Below are 21,513 nucleotides of genomic sequence, written 5' to 3' on the forward strand. Positions count from 1 at the left end.
CATTCAAATATCAGCTAAAAGACCAAATACAGTTCAACCATGGTGGCACCAAATCTTTTATTGTCATAGGGAGAAAATAATACGATGTCTGAAATTCACTTGCCACAATCATTTTTAGTAAGTTTTTAAAAACAACTTTCCATTTTAAAGCTGTGAATCTCCAATAAATAACGAAGGCATTGATGTCTATTAACTATATGAACAAGTCCGTGTTTCTGATTTAGGCCTCAATTTCGAGGGAATTATTCATTGTGTTTAGCTTTCTTTTTAAGCAAATGATAAGATTTCTCACATGAGAAATTAATAATGACACCATAGGAGGAAAAGTTGCTGTTACAATGACAGAGAGTTTTGAGGAAGTTATCAACATGAATATAGAAATTGACAGTTGCATAATAGTTACAATTTTAACTATTTAACTGCATTTTTAAAATATTCCTAATTCCTTTAACTGGTTAAGTATATTATTAAAATATTTTAATGTTTTATTTATTTTTCAGACAGAGAGATAGAGAGCGTGAGAGAGCACGAGAGAGCATGAGTTGGGGAGGCGCAGAGAGAGAGAAAGACACAGAACCCAAAGCAGGCTCCAGGCTCTGAGCTGTCAGCACAGAGCCTGAAGCAGATCTCAAACTCACAAACTGCAAGATCATGACCTAAGCAGAAGTTGGATGGTTAACTGACTGAGCCACTTAGCCGCCCCAGGTTAAGTATATTATTAAATAAAATGCTCCAAGATATTTTGTCTTCCTTATTTTATTACCTTTAAGATAGTATGAGGACCATGTAGCAGGCTTGTACTTCTTTCTGGACTCAAGAAGTCTCTTCCATCATCCAACATTTTCCTCCTCTTTCCCTCTTAAAAATCAGAACCTTTGGTTCCAGGAAACAGGGAACAACAAAGGAACATAAGACTGTCTCTTTCTCTGCCTGGCAAAGTTCTGGCCTAACACTCACCGTTGTGCGCCAGACTGAGAAGTCAGGTCAACAGCGCCATGTGGGTGATATTCCCATTCCAACCACTAACTCTGGTGGTCTCAGCTCTCCTGGGTAAGGAGCTTCACGGTCCTCAGTTTCTGAAGAAGAAAAACAGGAAAAGGTGAGAAGCTTTGCTTCTCTTCATGACCTTCCTAATTCACTTGTATTGAAAAGTATGGAATTTAAACCTTCTTCCATGAGAGAGATGTTCCATAGCAAACAACAACTGCCAACTTGAATAACATGCAGAAATTCAATATCAAGATGGTTGCCATGCAACTAATGATCCTTGGTTTTCACAAGTCTCCAATGGCCGGAGTGAACCACTGCTCCTTTCCATGATGCACCGACAGGACTGTTTACTTTTGTTCTTATTATTTCCTGTGTGTTGTATGTTTCAGGCAGCAACGGAGCAACAGATATTCCACATCAGGGAGTAGAATGTGTACAATTTGGAACAGAGTAACAGGACTTATAGTTGGAAATAAAAATTTAATTAGTAAAATAATTATTTCAAGGCTGAAATGAGCAACAAAAAGTGTGCTTATCTCTGCTTTCATGTACATCTAGGACCCAAACTGCCTAAATTCTGAATAAGAATTTAAATTAGCAGTGCTATTGAGCAAAATTTACAGGGTGAAAATTACTAGTATGATTAAAATTCTAAAGTTACAAGTCTCTGGTTGAGCATGATAGGTATATGATACTAGCAATTGTGACAGAGGTCCTCTTAGGAAAAAAGTTTGCTGGGATACATAATTTAAGAATGGCTTTGGGTTGAGTTTGAAGATAACTCAGCTTTTTGTGGTTTGTTCCCACAAGAGGAGACCGTTTTCTAACTGAGGTAGGAGAATGTAGGGCCCCAACCTGAAAGGAAGGGGTTAAAAGTGGGGAGGTAAGGAATAGATATGGCTGACAGGCTGATGGTCCCTTATACATTGCTAAGAGAAGTAAATCTTCTTCAGGGGCATTAAAAAATACTTTGGGTAAAGTCTATAAAATCCCCAAACGCTTGGTGTGAATGACATTTGTGACTCATACAGAAGTTGATTAAGGACTAATCAGCTTTAAATTGTATCACTATAGATGGAGACAAGAAAAAGACATTTTAGAAATCAAGAAGCAGAGGAAGTCAGGACATCACATAAGGGAGACTTAGTTCTAATATAATAAACAGGACAAGGTGGAGAAAGATCTTGATGTGGGCTCTAGTGGCCATGGAGGTACTTCACTCATGTCTTGTTCAAGGGAGACTGCTCCTGAGAGTGTAACTTATCCAAAGCCTTCAGCTAAAAGCTGAAACTTGAGCTCTTCCCAGCCATTGATGGATCACAACAAAAGTGCTAGTGCAGGCCCACACCATCCAACATGGCACTCTGCCATCAGGCAACCCTTGCTCATATACTCCCCAGAGACCTGACAAAAACTTTCTAGGAACCGTGCTGGGCCTGAAGCTTTCTCACCGATCTTTCCTTCCCTCTCTCTGTCCAAGAACAGGTGGTGAGAGGCTTCCTTTGACTTTCTGCCTCCCACACTTTACCTTTCACAAGAGTGTCCTAAAAAAAACCTCTTGTATTTATTCCCTCCTTAGCTTCCACTCCTCTGAAGACTGAAAGTAACACAGAGGTGAGCCTTGACTCAAAAAGCTGGAAGCCACTGTACGTCATTTGCAGGACCAGTGTTTTTGCTTTTGTTTGTTTATTTGTTTGTTATTAGCAAACTGTATTCTTCAGTAGAATGAGGACACTAATAAATTATGCCCCCAAACAGCCAAGCTCTGTCCAAGAAGGTGGGCCTGCATAGATGGTAAGATTTTTCTACCAGGGGCACCTGGGTGGCTCAGTCGGTTGGGCGTGCGACTTTGGCTCAGATCATGATCTCACCGTTCATGGGTTTAAGCCCCACGTTGGGCTCTGTGCTGACAGCTCAGAGCCTGGAGCCTGCTTCAGATTCTGTGTCTCCCTCTCTCTCTGACCTTCACCTGCTCACTCTCTCTCTCTCTCTCTCTCAGAAATAAATAAAACATTAAAAATTTAAAAAAAATTTTTTTTTCTACCATAGAATGTAGAGAGAAAAATTGGGGTAAGACAGTAATGATAGTCCTTTCTCCTCCTTTCTGTCCACACACACAAATCAAAGGGACTTTGTTTCCTCTCTTTTCATGTCTGGTATTCATTAGTTAAGTCAATTGAAATACATAAGTAGCTTAGACAATATTCAAATAAATAAGTTTCCTCTGTATTCATTATTTTCCTATACACTTATTTTGTAACACGGTAACGTACATTTTTCCCAAGGGGATATCCCACCAGGCTCTAGTTCCCTCTTGTAGTTCAAATACCTCTTTGTAAAATAGCCTCAGCCTCAATATATTTCCCAAGGTCTGCTATTCAGCTGTATTCATTTTTATCTTGCTGCAAATGTATAGAACAGATGAGGGAATATTTTTTATTCTACTCAGCACAATGAGTTTACCTTTTGATATAGTCCTTGCAAATGTTCCAATTTTATTTTTCATTAAAATACATGTTAAAACATAATGACCTTTTAAATATAAACTAGAGGCAATTTTAATTTTTATTAAAGTATAAAATAAAAAATATAAACAATTTTTAAATATAAACCATATAATATAAACTAACATATCACCTATATGGTTTATAAAACATAAGCTCTGTTTATTAAAATATAAACTATATGATCTCACTAAAAGTTCAAGACTAATGAACTTTGCACGTGAATGATGTTCTAAAGAAAACTTCATAATAAAAATTGCTATTTGAGAGAAAACTATCCTGTTGAAAGAAATATTGTGATAATATGCTCTGGGTGTGTATAATACCAGAGACTGATATAATACTAATGGCCACACAACTGCCTTCTAAAAAAAAAATCTAGAAACACCTTTTCTGGCTGAGTACTGAGAATGAATTTTACTAAACAAGTATTGAGACTAGTAACTGAGTAAGAACTTAAGTGTCCCTAAATATCAAAAATAAGAAGATAAACTATTCAAGTATAAAATCCAGAACAGAGTTAAGAATATACAAAAAATACTCCACATGGGAAACAAAACAGGAAGAGAAAAAAAAAATACTTGATGCTATCAACATAAGGGACTTTGGAAAAAAAATCATGTTTAACTGAGAATTTTTTACATATATGCTATATAAAGGATGTGATATCAACAAATTCACCCCACTCCCATTCAATGCCAGCAGTAACAATTTTAGCTAGAGTATCAGGCCAAAACAAGGTAATTCTGGGATATCCATCAATGTTAGGCTCTTTTTTCCTGCACAAAAATAGTAATTCATTAATTAATCTCATATATTAGAAGGTAATTTAAGGAATTTTTTAAGGAAAAGAAAATTTTAGGGAATCTGAGTTAACACCAAAGACCTAGGTTCACAGAATCCAATGTCTATGAAAATCAGGAAACAAAGGCTTCACTGTTCTAGAATTGTCTTTATGTATTACCCTTGTATCAGCAGATTTGCTCTCTTTGCCTCTTTTCTCTTCTTTCTCCCCTTTCCTTTTTCCCCTTCCTTCCTCTTGTTCTAACACACACACACACACACACACACACCACTTACAAATTTGTTTAGCATATATGTTGTTTGGCATATGTATGTTGAAAACCCACCTCTGTGTTTCGGAGTCTATAGATAACAACTTAAGATGAAGACAGAAGCTGGGATAAGGAGGAACAGTAGCTTTATTGCTTTGTCAGACAGAGCAGTCTTCCCCTGGTGGAGGCCTTCAAATACTGCAAATCTCTAGGGAGAGAGGGACTTGGGTGTTTCACTGGGGACACACAGGATCCAGCTCGTATTGACAGGAATTTTGTACTTGCTCCCAGCCTCCTTTGTCATGTCTTTAGGGTGGTACCGAGTTCCTGAAAAAAAAAAAAAAAAAAGGCTAACGAAGATGGAGGGGAGGTTTGCCCGAAAGGAAAATGTTACTTTAAATCTCAGGCATTGATGAAGCTTTAGTGCAGCCATTTTGATTTCTGTTCAACTTTACATTTTTAGGCAGTTTCATATGCAAACTCTATTGTATTTTCTTCCTTTTTAATTCTTTTTTACTATTCATGGATTCAAACTTTCTCTATATTTCTCATTTTATGAGAGGAAGGAGCTCTAATAGGATTTGCTAATAGTTACCATCATGTTAGGCAAATATTTTGAAACCAGATCAACTTACAATTTGTTACCTCCAGAGATGAGGGTCAGTGGTAAAAACATGGCCAATGAAAACTTCAGCCTCTATAGACAATGTAAGGCATGATAGTTTACTTTAAATGAGGAATATGGGGATGCATGATTACATTATTGACAAGAAAAGGGCATTGCAAAATGTTAAATGGATGAGGGTTGGGAGCCATTCTGAGCCCACTAGTCGAGAAAACTCCTGGTGAGGTTAAAGCAAGTTTGCAAGATCTCTTGCCAATCAGATGAAAACCAATATCCAACCACACTCAATTATTTCTGCATGAGCACTGACCCCTAAGGTACCTTGTTGATCAATATCTGGAGTGACTTACTTGTCCCCTTATTCTGGCCCTGGTATGACGAGTGCACCTTGTGAAGGAACTTATTGTGGGAACTTCTTCTTTCGATTATGGGAACAGACATCATATCACCAGCAGGTCCTGTTTCCCTCCGTACTTTCCCTTGAGCTATGAACAGGCTAATGACCCTTATTCATAAAAGATTGACCTTTATGTGTACAATTCTGTTTCTACCGTTGCGTTATTCCAAGATGTTCATACAGCTCAACATGTAAATCAACTAACCAAAAATGTGTCTCATGCCTTAGCTATTCAAGAAATCATAAAACTAGACACAAAGGTAAATGCACTCAAAGAGGCTATTCTATGTATTAGAAATGAGCTGAACTCTTTAAACGTATGGTTGGCTCTCTGGTGCCATAAAGAATATAACTGGAAAATCAAGTCTTGCCTGGAGACAAAGAGCCTAACTTAGAGAGGAGGAACAGATAAGACCAGAACATGAGTTACCACAGATACGTTTGCTAACTGGTGATGTATAGCAGCCCCTTCCCTAAGGCCTACATTCCACAAACCCCTTCCCTTCCCCTGGCAGCTGTGATGAGGATGGATAAGAGTATCTACAAACCTATGACTTAATCTTAGTGTTGTTAAAATGTGAACCCCCTGTTATTTTCTTAGTTACTCAACTTCACTATAACTGGGGCAGTTCTGCAAGAAGACTTCTGTAAAACCTGGTTGTGTACATTTTCCAAAAACATCTTATCACAAAGAGCTATCCATTGTAAAAATTCCATTTTATGATGCCATGTTAATGTTTGACCTATAAATAAAGACACCAAAACTGACTGGACGGAGATGCCTGCCTGATGACCAGAAAGAATCACGGGGCTATCTCACTCTAACTCTCGCCGACACCGTCCATCCTTCAGGGACCCCTGGACCTGCTGGAGACGGCCTCTGGCAGATGAGCTTTGAGAACAGATGGAAACTTGTAAATGCACTGGTGGTAAACCAGTGCATTCGTAGAATTTTTGCTGATTACACAGAGAAATGAGAGAGGCTTGATGCTACTTGTGGAAGAATGGCAGCAATGAGCCCACCTTATGGGCCCAGCCCCTTCGACAATGGACCGTGCCAACCTTCCATCTTTTTGCCAGTTACAACAAAATGTCTCAGATTGTTTTTCTTTCTTTTTGAAATGAATCCTGGGGCTATAAGGAGATTTTGTCTCAGAAAAATTTCCCAGAATCACAAAGATGTCAATGTAAAACCATCAGTGACTAGCCATTGACTTGTATTTAGGCTCTCGGTGCTGTGGGCTGCGTTTACTATGGTGATAAAAGTGGTAACTAAGAAACTAAACCCAAAAAATCTAGATAAATTCTTGTTATCAATCTGATGACTCTGGGAAATTCCCTCAGCTCTTAAATTGAATCTAGGCTTGAATTTAAGAGAGATTATCATGCTAATGAGACAACAGATCCTCAGATTAAAGTGCTAATGTGAGCTCCCCAAAGAGCAAGATGAGAGATCAAGCTCAGGATATCTGTAAGGAGCAAACTCCAAGGCACTAGAGGAACATGTGATGTGCCTTTGGTTATGTCTGCCCATTTAAGGGACTCTTGAAGGTGAAATACGTAATGTCTAGAATGACATAATCATCCTACCTGATCCTGTTAGAAGGGGGATGACTCACATTTGGTTTACTAGTATTCCATAGGTGTCACAAGGTGTGTGTGTGGGGTGTGGGGGGGGAGCCAGTACTTCAGTTACTGCTTCTACATCTAAAAGTAGGGTAAGGGGTGCCTAAGGGGCTCAGTTGGTGAAGGGTCCAATTCTTGATTTTGGCTCTGGTCATGACCTCATATTTCACCAGTCTGAGCCTCAAGCCTGGCTCCTCACCTGATACCAAAGAGCCTGCTTAGGATTCTGTCTCTGCCCCTCCCCTGCTCTCATTCTCTCCCTCCCACCCTCCTTCCCTCTCTTTCTCTCTCTCTCTCTCTCTCTCAAATAAACTTAAAAAATTTTTTTTTAAATGAAAGTAGATTTAGAACTGATGGTTATATTTCCCTATTGCATAAGTTAAATGTAAGATTAGATTTTATGATCTATAAACTATATACATATATATATATGCATACAAACTATATATAGCAAACTATACATATATATATATATAATTTGTGTGTGCATGTGTGTATCTTCTTCAACCCAATAAAAGTAAAATAAAAATTTATTTGAAGAAGGAAAAACATATATATATGCTCTCCACCCCAATAAAATATCTTCAATATATTTAATGTATATGTTTAGTACATATCTGTATATTTACAGAAAACCAAAATCCAATCCCTCAAATCATTGTATGACAAAGGCCTTCAAATCTTTTGCTAGTTCATAACAAAGATGATTAAGTTATAAACATATAGCTGATCAATACGCATTCAATGATTATAAAGTAATGAAAAGGAAGTCTAAGCTCAAAGGGGATATTTAGGTGGCTGCTATACTGGAAGTTCATGATCACTCTGTAAATCCAGCCTTACCTACCATGGGAAGCTTTCCCTTGCACACAGTGGAAGTTAATGCCCTTCCTCAGCGCTCACATCACCCTTGTTTAAGAATTTATTACTCTGTCCTGTGATAAGATTTCTCCTTAAACAAACGGCTTATTAATGTCAGGGACTTCATCATATTACATTATATTTTGCCACAGATTTATGCAAAGCTTAACACATAGCAGGTAACTCTTCTTTTTTCTTTTCTGGAGGAATAAGTAAAAAATAAACAAAAAACCCCTCAAATATATTTAGGAAGAATGTGTTCTAAACCACCTTGCAAAAATTATTTGTCAAAGTATTTGAACTGTTTCCTTACAGTCTATGAAATCAGTAGTAGATGGATTCCTCTCTCTAGGCAAATATCTCATATATATGTTAATACCGAAGAACAGCTATATCCCAAAAAGATATTAACAGTAACCTTGACTTTTTGAAAATAAATGTAATAAAAAAATTCAATAGGTTTATATGGAGTTGCCTTTATGAAAACAACATGAAACAAAAGTCTCTGTTTTGCTGTCAGTAAAAATGATGTTCTGCAAGTCTTTGTGGGGTCACAAGGCTGAGCCTTCTCTTGTTACATTTTGAAGCAGGAAGCTTGCTTTCCATCACTTTCAATTTGACATTTTACAGGAACTAGAAACATAAGTCAGGTAGGGAAACATGCTACATATTGTTTTTTCCCCCCTAGCTGACTACCAGTAATCTTAAAAGTCAACGATGTCAGATTTCAATTTTGTTGTTCACTGAATTACCACCCTGTGGATTGAAAAACCAACATCTACTGCTTTTATTGTTCTAAATCTTTCTTGTGTGATGATTAAAAGAAGAAGAAGAAAGAAAAAAAAATCTTAAGTTACTTGACAGCTGGTTTTATTTTTCCTCTGTTTAAACATAGCATTTTAAACTCCTTATTGAATCAAGCAGATACAACAGTCACCTGCCTAGTATAATATGTATAAACTAAGAAGGAAGTCAACTCCTTGATTGATGTTTGTTCAGTGATGTTGTTGTTGCCTACGATGTAAAACGTCCTGGGTGGGTTATGGATCCGTTAAAGAAAATGGATGGCACAAATATCTGTTCTGAAGAATTTCAGTGGAGCCCAAGTTTGGGAAAATATTAGCTATGTTATTGTTCATGGTAATATAATAAGACTTTCTTCCCCAAAGATGTTGATTTTTCCTGTGGGAATTTATCTCTAAGTTCATAGAAGAAAATGTAGAATGTCTTTTTTCATGCATTTAATTTATAAACATTACCTTAATCATATGTTCGATTAAATAGTTACTGATATCAACAGCAATGACTTAGTAAATCTTTATAAATGTTCACACATTAAATCCAATTAACTAAAATGCATAATTAGATTTAGATGTGATATAATGCCTTGTTGATTCATTAAAGCAGAGAAAGAAAATCATCCAGAAAGAGATTCTATTTCGGCCCACACCTCCCACCCACAACTTCTGCTTATAATTCATTGTATGACCATCAGATAGCAGAAGCATCTCCTGATGGAGATCGCTCAACAGAAATGCCAAGAAAATAAGAAATAGAGCGTCATTTATTGAAAAAACAGAACTCTCGTATTGAAAACAATAGTTAATTATAGGAACAGCTAAATTAACAAGCAAATCACATTACTAAGTTGCTTTACAATGTAATTGGCATTAAAACTGAAAAAAGTATTGTGAATTATTTCATTCAGGTAAGTACTCAGTAAATACGTGTTGAACATCTAACAGTTTCCAGGCAGGTCTGGGGTCTGGGGAAAATGAAGAACAAGAGCAAAGTGGTCCCTGTTCTCCTAGGATTTACATTTCAAAGGGCGTGTGTTGGTGGGGAGGGGAACTGGGGATGTTAATTTATGATTATGAAAATAATTAGTAATTGTAAACACTACCACAAAGGAAATACCACAATACTCTGATAAGGCAGAGTAATGAGGGACTCTAACCTCCCAGGGTGATATTTAAACTGAGACCTGGAAGAAGAGGAAGACACAGCAGAAAAAGGGAATGGAAGAGTGTCCCACTAGGAATGTTTCATGAACAAAAAGAAACAGGGCTTGTACTCAAGATCACTTGAATATTTATTAAGAGAGCTGCTTGCCCGGCAAAAATCTGATCATTTTCTATTATGAGACCACCCCTAACAAAACCTTAGCCTTTGGAGAGTTCCTTTACAAAGGTAACAAAAAACAGTTTCAAAATAGATAGTAGAAGGCACTGCTAAAAAAAAACAAAAGTCAATGAGTAAATTTAAAGATCAACTTGGCTTTATTCAATGATTCATGAATTGGGCAGCCTCTCATTAGCAAATAGAAAGGAGCTGAATAAAACGAGAAAAGAAAAAATAGGAAAGACCTGAATAAACTAAGAGATATTTATAGGCAGACCGGGCAGGGAAAGCAAAGAGCAGTTGATGTCATCTTTCTTTGGGGAGGGGTCTATTGGATGGACTCCCTTACTAGTGTTGACTTCTAGATTTACTATTTTAAGATTACATTCCTGGGAGAAGTTGGAACTACAATTAGGTTAGGTATTAGGTCCTCGTTTGCTGATATGGGACTTAGGACAAATGACTCCATTTTAGGCCCCTTGTCTTTTATATAAAAAATATAAATAATATAAATATAAATATAAATATAAATATAAATATATAAATATAAATATATATATATATAAACAATCTCTGCCTTTTGAAGAGACTCTCAGCTTAAATGGTAGATGTGATCAAAGAGTAAGACACTAGCAGCTACCTCTCTGGAGTGGCACACTTTCTGTTGATCCTCTGCATGGTATTCACAGATCGTAACGACTTTTGCTTAATCTTTGTCATCTTCACAGGCCAAGGCTTTACATTCACAATTTTAAATTGGTCATTTTCCTTGCTCCTTTAGTCGGTCTTGGGGAGATCGTTTGCCTGGTTGTTAGCAGCTGCAAACATACATTTAAAGCTTTTGAGAGAATACGGCACACCAGGGAGATTGGCATGATTATTATAAGCAAGATACTTTTCAGCGTTTAGAGTGTACCTCAGAGCCAGGGTCCCAAGACCCAAATCAGTCATAGTTAAATAAGTCAAAGAAAAACCCCAAGGAAAGAGTGACCTTTAGAACCCAAATGGCTTGCTCAGCGATCTTAGGTAACTGAGTTTTAGCTTCCCCTCAAGTGTTAATCCAGGGCCCGCAGGTTCCATTGGCAACAGCACAGACAGCATCTTGCTCAACTGAAAAACAGTTAAGGGTTGTTTTATTACCAAGAACAGCTGTGGCCAGAGAGTCTAAGGATTTTTGTTGAGCATCTATTGTTTGGTCAGCAGTTTCCATAATGCTTTCAAAAGTTAAGGAGAGGTTCCTGGTCATAGCCTCATTTACATTTATTCTTTGCCAGGGGAGCAGTGATCTATCAAAGGAAACTAATTTTGAATCATGAATGCCTCTGGGTACTTCCTGTTTGAGCCTGTGACTCAGTATTGGAAAGATGACAACCATGAAGACCAGTAAAATGTAAGGGTCTCTAGACCACACAGAAATTCTGTTCTGGTCACCCTTGAGGACGTTCCTCTCTTTCTCCAGAGCCCAGATGCAAATTTCCCCAGGTTAGAGGTTGTTAACAGAGGGAGGGAGATGGAATTAGAGGATCCATCTAATGGACCATGCACATGCTAATTGCTATCTAGCATGATGGACTGATCAGCATTTTTTGATGAAAAACCCAGCATTTTAAAAGGTTGCCCCCCTTCATGATGGTCTGGACATATAGGTCACAGTGATATATTTCCAGTCAATGGCAGTGCAAAGAAAAGAAATAGACTAAGGAATGGTTTCAAGTTTCAAGTATACAGTCTTGGTTCAGTGTCTTGGAGGAAGCAGTCGACATTGATATCAGCTACTTGTCTTTCTTGTAAATTTGATTTGAAGGTCTCCAGTGTTTGCAGAGGGCCAGACGCCAGGCGAAGCCAGCCACCTTTCACTGTAAAATATGTGTTTGAGCTTCTAGTCTCTCAAATTTGGCTGTCATCTGGGTAGTGAGAAAACATGGTATCATCTTTTTTTAAAATTTAAGGATAGTCTTTGTTCTTAGTGATTTCAAATCATAAGGGTGGCAGAAAATTGGAAACATTAGAATGCAGATGGTAACCAAACACTTGAGGAAACTGGAAGAACTCAAGATCAAGTTCAGTTTACAGATATATTACAAAACCTCAAGGACAATGAACAGGATTAGATATCTACAAAGGTGCAAATACAATATTTTTTTTCTATAGATATCCCCATTTTCCCCCAAAGTTAATCACAGTAAAACTAATTTGTTTTGCATCAAACTTGGCCTGATTATTTATGTAAATACAGCGAGAACAGTGATTGATCATATAATCTTTTTTTTAAAGTCTCCTTTGCTAGAACTTTGCAAGCTATGTACCAGGTCGATTTTTTCCAAGGGACTTTATTGGCTCCATGAAGTCAATCTTAGTTCTTTAAGACTGTCTGGTTATGGGGCGCCTGGGTGGCTTAGTCGGTTGAGTGTCTGACTTTTGCTTAGGTCATGATCTCGCGGTTCGTGGGTTTGAGCCCCGCATCGGGCTCTGTGCTGACTGCCAGCTCAGAGCCTGGAGCTTGTTTTGGAGTCTGTGACTCCCTCTCTCTCTCTGACCCTCCCCTGCTCACGCTGTCTCTCTCTCTCTCTCCTAGAAATAAATAAAAAAATACTAAAAAAAAAAAAAGACTGTCTGGTTATATCTGAGTCTATGTACATCTCTCAAATATAATATTCTAGTCAAAGCCTTGGTAATATAATCAGTTTCCAATTGTGTCCTCTCATATGGAGAATAGATTCTCATTGAACCTATGTAAATAAATATTTTGCCAAAAAAGGACAGTCAAGAGTCTCTGAATTGTGGAGGGATCAGGTAGTAATAAAAAGTAAATATTCCCTCTTTGTTTACACAGGTCTACCTACTAAATTGTTGTAAGCATACATAGCTTAAGAGGAAAGGTTTCCTGACATTAGGAAAAACAAAATGTCAAAGATCAGTGATGTTTCAAATAAGAAGTTGCAAAAAATATGTCTTACTCTTCACTTCATTCAGTCTCATATTATTAATTCTTGTTCTGCTTGACACACATTTTTTACCATTAATTCTAGAGATTCTTACCCACTTTTTTATGATCTTAAAAGACTGTGTTTTCCAGGGACCTATCCATAAATTTTCTTGAAGGAGCACTTTTGCAGGAATATTTTTGCAAAAGAAATTTTTTTAGAAAAAGATCATTGTTTGTAAATGACAAAAAGCTTTTTTAAAAGGCTATTATTAAAGATTTGATGAGAGTGCATTATAATGGAATTGACAAAGAACGAGGTTTATTTCTGTGATAGTTATCATTGCAAAATAGTTGGAATTAGGATGATAACATTAAACTGGACATATCAAACTTTAAGAATTTCATACAGTTTCTGGAATATTTATGTATCTATACAAGTACAACCACATAACACCATACAGTCCCCAGAGCCATTGGAAAGGTCAAGATGTAACTAATACAAATAGATTTAAGACTATCCCATAGGGCATCTGAAGATACAGGATGTGTGACCGAGGTGTGCCATTTATCTCTGATTTGGCTGGAGACATTATCATCAGGGAATGAATACGTAGATGTGTACGTATTTTTCCTTAAGCAATCTATAAAGTGATTGAATTGAACATTTTTGTTGCCAAGACTTTATAATGAAAAAAATGTCTTATCATATAAAAAAAAAAAAAACAACAAAGAAGGAGTCAGTGGCACCAAATTCCCAAACATTTAATTTATTCCCCTTCATTCCAGTCTCAGTTGTTATCCTTTAAGAACTTGATAAAATACTAGTAGCATCTCCAGGACTAAGGCTTTGATGGTCATTCAAAATGGAAAGAGAAATAGTTTAGTTGCTTGCCAGCCTCGTACAAACACGCAGGGTGTTCATAGCAGCAAATGACACTTTATGTCCTAAGAATTCCATCCACATATCGAATCATCCCCCTCCCCACCATTTTATTTTCAGTAGCACCTAGAAACCTTGCTGTTATATCTTCAAGTAGTTTTACAACAGGAACAAGTATAAAAATTCTCAGTGACTTATTTACTCTTAAATTCCTCATTTTAGAAACATGACATTAATTGTGCTCAACACTGTTGTCTACCTTAGAGTGGATGAACTTTAATAACATTGAAAGCAAAACTATTTGTTATTAGCTTCTAAATAATTTGTATTGGGCTTTAACGATATCTTTCTTATCAAAACTGAAATCATGTTCAGGTTCTAATTTATTCTTCTTTTATTATTTACCATAGTAAGATAACACAAACAGAACTTTAAGAAATTCCCAGTGTGTCACTTATGAGTTTTTGGATAAAAGAAATTTAAAATCAATGTGGTCTACTTAAAGAAAAAAAAGTGGGGGAAGGAGCAGCTAGTATTTATCAGAATAAAAATAGTTACATTACTGAAAAGAAAAACCTGATCAGGCAGATAAAAGAAAGGCCAGGAATAATGGAATTATTCTAGATTGGAATAGGAACAATTTCTAAGGAACAATAGATAATAAATTCCTTCAGGATGGCAGCATGCAAATGAATTAGTTTGGGGTTTTGAATCATTACATTGATTATATAAATTCTAGAAAGATAATATGATTAACATTTCTACCAAAATTAAAAGCAATGTGAAAAATAAAGTATTATTAAAGAAAAACTCAGGTGTTAGCCAAAAATGAAATTGAAAAATTAATGTAATTTTCTGCTGCTTAGCAAGACTCAATACTTTAACATTTTGTTACAAGCATCCCAGTGTGATTAAAAAAAAACTTTTTAAAATAGCTGTGTTTTAAATCTTAAGGATTAAACCTCAATGTTTAATTGTACTCTCTTTGTAAATATTTTAAATTAAGTTATGAATTTCCAGTGAGAAAAAAAAGAAAGAAATTTATGCATACTCAGTTTATTTCTATTTGAAATGTATAATAGGGGTGCCTGGGTGGTTCAGTTGGTCAAGCGTCTGACTTTAGCTCGGGTGAGGGTCTCGCCGGTCATGGGTTCGAGCCGCTGGTCGGGCTCTGTGCTGAGAGCTCAGAGCCTGGAACCTGTTTCCGATTCTATGTGTCCCTTTCTCTCTCCCCCTCTCCTGCTTATACTCACTCTCTCCCTGTCTCTCAAAAATAAATAGGTGTTAAAAATTAAAAAAAGAAGTGTATAATCAATGCTAATAACACTAGATGGGATAAAGCCAGCATTATTGACATCCAAATTCAAGAATATCAGGAAAAATATATATCATCATTCAAGAATCTATGCCCCATTGACAAAAGCTGTGAAGGGTTACATGTGTTGTCCTACTTGTAGGGTAACATGTTAGACTGCCTCAGGCCCATGGATGCTGAAGAAGACATGAGATCCCAGGATCAGAGATGAAAGACATTATGATACCCACAGCAGTAGAAGATCACGTACAATAAAATGTAACAAATAGGGCAAGATGATGCTGCACACATGGTGGGTTGTGTTATAGGACAAGATCCTTGAGCTTAGATAACCCAAATCTTATATAATCAGGAGTAAGCATGCCTGACCTTTAATCTGAGAAAAGCAGTATCTTTATGATATTGGAGATCAAACAGCCTGCCTTTTACTCCAGAAGGAGACACTATTTCTCATTTCCAAGGATGTTTGCTTTAGAAGTGTCCTTAAAATGGTAATCCAGAACAAAGGCAGTCTTTGCCAGATGTACAGAAATTTAACACACCGACAGAGAATGTCTCCCGGGATTCATTAATCCAAACTTCTCCAGTCTTGAAAGTATGCCCCTCTTCTCCATTCATATAGTATCATGCACTGTTTTGTAGTCCAGTAAACCTTATGCAGCATGTTGCAATTTTCTGTTTCTTTGGCTTTCTTATCTGCAGCTACCACTTAAATGTGTCTCCTTTATTTTCAGTTAAAACCCTGACACTAAGTGATCCTGTTAATATTTTTAAACAAGTTAATTTAAAAATGAGTGATGGATTAATACTTGGCAGCGGGGAGAGGGGATGCAATATATAAACTTGCATTCTCTATGATGCGTGTGTCTGTGTGTGTGGGGGGGTACTTTTTAAAAAAGAATCCAGGCTACTAATGAAAAATGTCAGCTATAAATTGTGTATAGTCTCAATAAAAGTGATTTTTAGCGCAGTCTCCACTGATGAAAGACAACCAACACTTTCTATCTCTTTTGATTACAAATATATTAGCAAGGGCTATGTTCAAAGATGCAAAAGTCTTCAAAGGCAAAATTCAACTTCAAAGAAGTATACAATGTGTGCATAGAGAGTCTTCTTTAAGGGTTGTCAAGTCTTGGAGGAGTTTCATAATATAAAATCAGTCTTTTAAAGTTAGCGAATAAAAAGGATAAAACCTTAGAAGACAATATGTGCTTTGAAATGCCTCAGAGGGGTACCATAATGCAATTCTAGTAAAGTATAAAATAGGGCATTCTTGAAAAAATATTAAATAAAAAATATTGAATGATTTGATGAAGGTCAGGAACGTCACTTATTTTTTTTTCCTTCTTTATATAAAATATCTCAGCAGAAATAACATGGTCATGAACCCCAGACAGTTTCTATACTAGAAGACCTTATTATTAGTAGCCAATGTACTGTCAAATCTAAGAGGCTTTAGCAAATGCCCCATACCATAAAAGCAAGTGCTGCCTCTTGTTTATAAGTGAAAATGACCATTAGTATATTCATCTAATTTTGAAGACTGGTTAATTTAATTTTTTCTATGATTAAGCATATTCATCCCCTGTATCACTTCATTTCCTTATCAAAGGCCCGTATCTGAATGCCACTGTCATTGTGGCCAAAGATAGATCAATGGATTTGGGCTAGTGGGCAGTTATTTTATGTGACAATTACTACTGGAATTTATAAAAATTGAGCTCAATAATTCAAAGAATGATATTCATAAAATCGTATCCTCTTGTGTACAATACAGTAAATGAAAGCAGGCTCATTTTTAATCCCGCTTATGTGACTGTGCAGAAGCAATTCGAGAAGACATAGCTGACTTGTAGTCTGTCGTGCTCATTCTCAGCATGAAAACATGGAGGACATGTATGTACGTTTCTGACTGGGGAGAGCCAGGGAAGAGTTTTCACTTGTCAGTTTGCCCTTCAAAAAAGACCACAAATGACTCAAAACCCTTACCACCAGAAATTATATATATTTTAGTCAATGTATGGAATCTGATGCTTGATTTGATCAATATTAGGAAGAGCTAAGAGGAACAGGATTTGAGCTATACTAAAGGAACAATCATACTGTCCAAAGGGATCTTAACCAAGTTTAAGTCAATTTGTGATAAAATTTCCAGAGAAGTCAAAAAAGATGACTGTGTGAGCAACCTATGTTCCCATAGACTCACTTATCCTTCGATCATGAGCCTCATGTACTTAACTAAGTGGAGGAAAAGATGATGATAACATCAGCTTTCACTGGCTTTATCTTTCCCGACCTTATGGTTGACACTTTTGAACATCAAACATTATTTTGTATATATTTGACTTTTTTATAAATAAGTCAACATACATACAATTTATTATGCAAATGGCTATCTGCCTCTTTCAAATGCACAGCTCAGGAGATTCTGAAATATTTCCATTAATTTGGAAGTCTCTTCCACTCTGTCAGAGTTCATTTTCTTTCTGAAATTATGTATTACTACATTAAAAAGAGTCATAAAATTGAACAATGTTTTAACCAGAGAATAAAACCCCTCCCCTAGCTCTCTTCAATGAAATACCATGTATTAAACAGAAAAATAGTTCTACGGTGATGGAGAGACCTAAAAGTACATTTGAATCATTTCAAGCAGCAATAACTAATAATATACTAATATATTGTATGTTACTTACAATTCTTTGGCCTGTATTTATACTATTTTAAATGTTTTTTTTTTTCATTTATCTTGAGAAAAAGAGAACATGAGCAAGGGAGGGGCAGAGAGAGAGAGGGAGAGAAAGAGAGAATTCCAAGCAGGCTCCATACTGTGAGTGCACAGGTCAACATGAGGCTCGAATTCATGAACCATGAGATCATGACCTGAGAGGAAATTCAGACTCAGATGCTTAACTGACTGAGTCACCGAGGCACCTCAATAATATGTTAAATGTTACTTCTAATTCTTAGACCTGTATTTGTAGTATTTGAACACACACACACACCACACACGTGGGCACGCACACACACAATGGACTGGTAAGTCATGAGATAGAACAAAATTCTACCATTTGCAACAATACAAACAGAACTTAGGACATTATACTAAGTGAATTAGGTCAATCAGAGAAAGAGAAATACTGCATATTATGTATATATAAAAACTTTTTTAAAAATCTAAGATTTTTTAAAAAATTACTGGATAATTTATGTATAGATGAAAACTTTTTAAAAAGTCTAACTCATAAAAACAGAGTAGAAAAGTGTTTAGCAGGCACTGCTGGGAGATGAAAATGCAGAGATGGACAAAGAGTATAATCTTCCAGTTAGAAGATGAAAAACTTCTGGGGAATCTACTACATGGCATTGGGATTATAGATAAGAACAGTTTACTTTGTATTTGAATGTTTCAAAGGGAAAAAATCTTAATATTCTTACCACAAAAAAAGAAGTAATAGTGATGTGAGGTGAAGAAAATGTTAGCTGATGGTAAAGTGGTAATTATATTGCAATATGTTAAGTATCAGATTAACACCTTGTACCCCTTAAATCTATACAGTGTTATGTATCAATCTCAATGGAGTTGGCAAAATAATATGCCTTATCTCATTTGTTTTGCACGAATATCTTAAGTTTAGAGATTTCAGATGATAATTACCACCAGATTATACAATTTTTTAAAAAATATTTTTATTTTATTTCTAGGAGAGAGAGAGAGAGAGACAGCGTGAGCAGGGGAGGGTCAGAGAGAGAGGGAGTCACAAACTGAAACAGGCTCCAGGCTCTGAGCTGGCAGTCAGCACAGAGCCCGACGCGGGGCTCGAACCCACAAACCGCGAGATCATGACCAAAGCGAAAGTCGGACGCTTAACCGACTAAGCCACCCAGGTGCCCCAAGATTATACAATTTTTTTGAGTACAGGATAGCAGAGAAGTTGTTTATTTATGTTATTTCTCCACTCCTCGTGGTTTTTTTTAATCATTCAGGGAATATGATATTATTTTTTAAATCTACACATTGCTTGTATGCTTTCCAGGGATAGATAAAAGGAAATTTCAGTATTGAAAAGCAATGAAATAAAAGTCTATGGGGAAAGTTTCCTTTGCCTTTAAAGTGTGTCTGCTGCAGTCTGTGCTAGAAGCAGCATTGCACTGAAGGACACTTCACCTGACTATGAATTGGTTCAGGAGCTAAACTCGATGTGCTCTCAGAGCTGTGAATAACCTCTGATTACCAGATCATAGATCTTCCAAATTGATATGGGGAGGTTTTTTGCTCTTTTGTGTGAGGATTTTTAGCTGTTCCAGAGTGAAAATTTTAGGGTATAAACCGAGAGACTTTACCCATGTGATTTACCATGAGGAATCCAACTCCATCAAAACCTTTTATTATTTTTTGCATTCAAACTGGTTAGTGACTAATCTTAACACAGAGACTCAAAATCTAATGAAGGATTTGTTGGTAGAAATAAATGTTTTAATGGAAATACTGTTTGTATAAAAGAAGACAAAGACAAAGACGAAGAAGGAGGAGAAGAAGAAAAGAGGGTGGAGCGGAGAAAGGAGAAGAAGAAACAATAACAAAAAATACTTTATTTCCTTTTACTTATTTTGGGTTCCATGGCTTTAAACTAGAATGCACACAATATCCTTAACATTTTTTTGAGAATCTACTGTTGGAAGATATTTTTTAAAAATTAAAACTTGTGGTGCCTGGTTTGTTCAGTGGGTAAAATATGAGACTCTTGATCTCGGGGTCGTGAGGTGTAGCCCTCATCGGGGGTAGAGCTTATGTTAAAAAATTAAAACTTGTGCCTAATTTTCACAAGCATAATAATGAGTTTTTTTTTCCAAAGTAAGGAAGATATTTGTACCTTTGGGGCTATAATTAGGAACTAAGATCCAGAACACTATAACCATCTTATGTAAACTCTAAATTCCTCTTGAAATGTGATGTGAAAGTAAGCAAATCAAAAATAATAGTTGTTTCAATAAAAAGATACTACATCCAGCTAATTTGTGAAACTACTATATTTAATTATTGTTGATTTCATTTAGAGAAACCTGTATTCCCCAAATAGAATAACAGAACACACACAGACATATGCACACACATACACAGAAACACACACAGAACAGTCATATGCACACACACACACACACACACAGAAACACACAAATATGCAAGCTAGCCCCTGAAATCATCTTATTGTCTTTCTCTCAAACATATATTTTACAATAGTTTATAAATACATACAATAGTTTATAAATACATACATAAATATAAAAGAGGTCTTTTTATAAAAAACGCTGGCTTGAATTCTTCTGGTCCTACAAAAAAATGTAACCAGTGAACACACACGCACACACTCCCCAGAGGAACAGATAAATGAACAAAATCAGCAATGTAAGGCCAGAGCTGTCATTGGGAAACACTTGGGAAAACAGAGGAACAGAGTGACAGAAGCCAGATTTCAAAACAGATTTTATTACAAAGCAAGAAATTGGCCAAAGTGAAACAAGATTCAGCGGTAAAACCTGTGAAACACAGGGCAGGCTGGTATTTTGACAACCTAGCAACTGCTATTTGAATGCTACCCAGCATTGCCACCTCGGAAGCGTGTATGCATCTTGGGAAGAACAGGTGAAGGCAAACCTGACGGCAGTGGCTCACTAAATGGAGTGACACCATGCACCCTTTCAGTAGGAAGATATGAAAGAAGGACAATTAGTCTCCTGCTCAATTTACCATCACTTTGGTCAGTCTCAGCATCCAAAGTCTTGGCAGGCATAACGATTTTCAGGGATCTGAACATATATATTTTTTGCTCACAACTGTGGAATCAAAGAATGGTCTGGGATGAGGAATTCACAGCAGACTGGTGGCAGGAGGGACTCACTCACTCGAGTTCTAAGGCTCACATTGGATTCCCGGAACGCTTAGCATGGAGAACCTTGAAAATTGCAGTTATCCAATGCAATTTGCTCATTAATTTTAATTGGACTTCATTCGTTCCTGGAGACTAGTAAAGCCTAAGTATTTATGGAAACCTATCTATAATAGTGTGGAAAAGCACAAGCTCAGTCCAAAGCTTCATGGATTCCCCTTAGAAATTAATATCTTAAAGTCAACTTTGTGAAATAAAAAGACATTATTGCAGCATAAATGTGGAATTCAGTAAAATTTCATGTATGTCACTTTTGTGAGTTTTA

This window comes from Hyaena hyaena, unplaced genomic scaffold (genome assembly GCF_003009895.1).
Source record: "Hyaena hyaena isolate Hyena2069 unplaced genomic scaffold, ASM300989v1 scaffold_145, whole genome shotgun sequence".
NCBI lineage: Eukaryota > Metazoa > Chordata > Mammalia > Carnivora > Hyaenidae > Hyaena > Hyaena hyaena.